This window comes from Condylura cristata, unplaced genomic scaffold (genome assembly GCF_000260355.1).
Source record: "Condylura cristata isolate star-nosed mole 26May11 unplaced genomic scaffold, ConCri1.0 scaffold00002, whole genome shotgun sequence".
Taxonomy (NCBI): domain Eukaryota; kingdom Metazoa; phylum Chordata; class Mammalia; order Eulipotyphla; family Talpidae; genus Condylura; species Condylura cristata.
The window spans coordinates 501,837-505,502 of NW_004567103.1; the positions used below are offsets into that span (position 1 = coordinate 501,837).

The following is a 3,666-nucleotide window of genomic DNA, read 5'->3' on the forward strand; positions in this document are numbered from 1 at the left end:
GCCATGAGGGGGCCGGGAGGGGCCGGGAGGGGCCGGGAGGGGCCAGGAGGGGCCAGGAGGGGCCTAGCTTTGCAGGAGACCGCAGGCTGAGGGCAGCGGGCACAGCCAGCCGTGGGCCCCAGCTTGGGCCTTTCCTGTCGCCAAGGTAGAAGCACCGGCTGTGGGGCGAGAGGCTGGGCAGCGCCTGTCCCGGCTGGGATCCTCGCAGGAAGCGTGCACCCGCCTCTCCGGGGCAGGTACTCTGGAGCTTGTTCAAGAAGGCGGGGAAGCAGGGTGCCCTCCTGCCCAGAGAGCTGGCTAGCAGCCCTGCACTGCCCTGGGCCAGGGGTCCGGACAGCAGGGGCTTCTTGGCTGCCTGGCCCCGGAGGCCAGTGGGGCCTGGCTGCCGCTAACCCCTGCCCACGCCCCCAGTGTGGGACTCTCCGGAGCTGAGCTGGCCACCACAGGTCCTCATGGGCCAGACGGCCACCCTCGGGGGTGTGAGCGGGAACAGCAGTGTGGACGGCGGCCAGGGAGGGTACCCTGGCAGAAACGGGCCTGTGAGAGCCCCACCCTGCAGGACGAAGACTGCCGGCCAGGGGGACGTGGGCTCACGCCACCCGCCCGCTCTCGCAGCGCCTCTCGGGGGCACCTAAGGCTGGCAGAGCGCCCCCAGGGAGCCCCCCCGGGAGCCCCGGGGGCAGCCTTCCTGCCAGCCGACAGGCAGAAGGGCTGGGGGGCCAGGGCCAGGCAGCCCGACTGGAGGGAAGGACAGCGATCCCCAGACGGAGCGCCCCTGCAGCCGCGCCCCGGGCTGGCCACCGTCAGGGCTGACCTCGAGGCGCTGTCCCAGAGGGCGCTGTGTCCCTGCTGGCAGAGCGTGTCTCATGCCCCGGGGCTCCCTGAGAGGCCGGTGGAAGATGGGAGTTGGGGGTAGGGAGGTTGGGGGCTCTGCCCCAGCGCCCCGGCTTCCCGGCGCCCACGAGCAGGGCGTGCTGCTCCCTGATCTCACTCGGGGCGATGCAGCGCCTTGCCGGGCCGACAGCAGTGACCCCGACGGCGAGGATGCGTCCTCGGAGCTGCTCTGAGGGGCGCTGCGCTCGAGCCTGTGTTCGGGGACGGACCCCAGAGCGGGGCCAGGAGCTGGCGGCAGGGCGGCGGGGTGAGCAGCGGCCGGGGAGGTGCTTGGGGCGTGGCTCTCCCCAACACGGCGCCTGCAGGGTGGCCCCGAGTGGCGGGGTGCCTGCCAGCCCGGGAGCGGGGTGAGCAGCGGCCGGCCCCGGTGGGAAGGCCATCCCCGTGCGCCTCCTGCCCACCTCGCTGCCCGGCCTGGGCCCCACCCTGCCCCGGGTGCGGGACCGGGCGAGGCCGCTTACGTGTGCTAAGGGGGCTCTGGAGCCGCGGGAGGGGTCCGGGTCCCCGCTCCCCATGCTGCAGGGAGCCGCCCTGGCAGGGCCACAGCCTGGGCAGGGGCAGTGCGAGTGTGCGTCCTCTCTGCCACCTGGCCCGCGAGAGCCCTCCCCCCCAGCACCCCTAGACACGGGTCGGGCTCTGGCCTCCAGGGCTTGGCCTGGGGGGACCCAAAGTCTAAGTTACCTTCAGACGTCTCGCTATCTGGCACTGACCGCTTTCTGGGGCGCAATGCGGTGTCCAAGGAGGAAACCTGGGGTGTCCAAGGCTGGGGCTCTGACCTGAGCTCGGCCACTCGCCCGGGTTTTCCTCCTCCATCAAATGGGGTCCTTGCCCCCCAGCCCCAACATGGTGAGCGCCCAGCTGGGAGGACTCGGGGAGCGGACGCGCCCTCTGGGCGTGCGGCTCACGCGTGTGGTGCGGGGTGCCGTAGAGACGCGAGGGCCACTCAGGACGCGGGGCCGCGAGCCCGGGGGCTGCAGCTGGGCCTCGGGGCCGACGCTGAGACGGAGCCCACGGCAAGCCCGCCTCCCCTTCTCGCCCGTGCCCTGGCAAACAGCGCTCTGGGGGGCGGAAAGCCGAGGGGTGCCACTCTTTGAAAGGGGAGCTTATGAGGAGAAGTCTCGATTCAGAAGCTTCAAGAGGAGCAGGGCGTGGCCAGGGTGGAGGGAGGTCGCACTTCCTGTTTGCATTTGAGGGTGCTGGAAACGCGGCCAGAAAACCATGGAGACCCGCGGAAAGTTCCAAGCGCATTCTCTCCCGCAGGCCGGCCCAAAAGGTGCCGGCGGAGGGCGGGTCCTGCTGCGGCCTCTGCCCAGCTCACCGCCGGGCGCAGCAGGCCGGTGACATCAGCGAGGACGGCGGGGTCTGGTTTTCATTTACAGTTCGGGTCCTGCCTGGGGAGGGGGCGGAGGAGGCGGGGCGGGGCGAGGGAGCCTGACTGTGCCCTGGAGTCCCGCCAGTGGGGACTCAATCTTCCACTCAGGCCGCTCATTTCTGCTGGGCTCGCCGCCTGCACGGACCTGAGGGGAGCAGGCTCGCGCCGGCTTCGGGGTCCCCTCTCCCGCGGCAGGCAGGCGTAGCCGCCTCAGGGTCCGCCCAGCTGAGCGAGGGCCCAGCACGACACTCACTGGCAGGCGCGCCCGGCCCAGGGTAAGTCCGCTGCCCTGCCCGGGGGGTGTGGGCTGGGGAGCGGGCGCCTCCGGCCGGCGCCCTGGCCGCCTCTCCCTCAGGCTCAGGTCTGGGACGGCCGGGCCGCCCGTCTCCCGTCTCCCTGCGGCCGCTGGGTTTCCTGCGCGGGGCTCAGGCGTGGGCAGCCCGAGGAGGCGGGGGGCGCAGCGGGCGCCCGGGCCCCCTGCACTCAGCCCCCACCTCCCCTGCTCCCGCTCAAGGCTCCCCGTAAACGGAGCTGGAATGGGCTCGGATAGCGGCGCCCGGATCGGGGGCCACACCGCGGAGCTGCCCCCGCCCCCCCCAGGGGCAGGCGGCTTCTGCCTGGGGTCCCGCCCGTGGCAGGGAGGGGCGCATCCGCTTTCAGGGACTGGGGCGGTGGGCCGCGGGGGCCACGCAGTCCTTCCTGTCACGCCCAGGGCCCCCACTGGGGTCTTTGTCCTCTGGGGTGGCCTAAAGGAGCTGGGGGGTGAGAGGAGGGGGAACAGGGTGTCTGGGCACGTGCCCAGCGGGCCAAGTGGGGCTCCCGGGGTGGCCGGCGGCCTCCGTGGCTCCGAGGCAGCTGGTGCCAGCTGGAGGCCCAGGCCTGCGCGGCGGGGAGGGTGGGCCTGGTCTTCTCTCCCCAAGGGACGTGCGGGCGGACAGCTGCCAGCCTGCTGGGGCCAGTCCGAGGCCCGCTGCGGCACAGGCCACCGGGTGGAGCCAGGTGGGGTTGCCCGGAGGCCCGGGGAGCCCCGGGGTGGAAAGGAGCCAAGGGTTCCGGCCGGAGCCCCCGAGCACAGCCAGCCCGCTGGAGGCCGGGCTACCCCTGGGGCGGGGCCTCGGTGGCAGTCAGCGCTCGCGGGGCCGGTGGCTCTCCACCTGCGCCCCAGCTTCCCAGGGGCCCGCCTGTGCGGCCCCCCAACGGCCGGGCGGCCTGACAGTGCCCCTGGCTCCCAGCCGAGACCGTCCTCGAGCGCGCTGACCGGCGCGTGTGCCAGGAGGCAGCGCTGGCCAGAGGCGGGCCGGGGGGCAGCCACGGGCCTCGCTGCCTGAGAGCAGGACCGGCCCAGTGGAGCCGACCGAGACCCGCGGTTCCCTTTGCGCCCCCAGGACGGCATGTCCTGC

At 73.3% G+C, this 3,666-nt stretch overlaps 1 protein-coding gene across 1 annotated transcript in view; it reads left to right on the forward strand.

Moving 5' to 3' along the window:
* Positions 1 to 2,334: 2,334 nt before the first annotated feature.
* The window catches only part of COL6A3 (collagen, type VI, alpha 3), an 83,985-nt gene continuing 82,653 nt past the window's right edge, over positions 2,335 to 3,666 (forward strand). The window contains exon 1 of the mRNA XM_012725152.1: positions 2,335 to 2,541. The gene's annotated coding sequence lies outside the window, so the exon portion shown is untranslated. The remainder of the gene's footprint in view (positions 2,542 to 3,666) is intronic.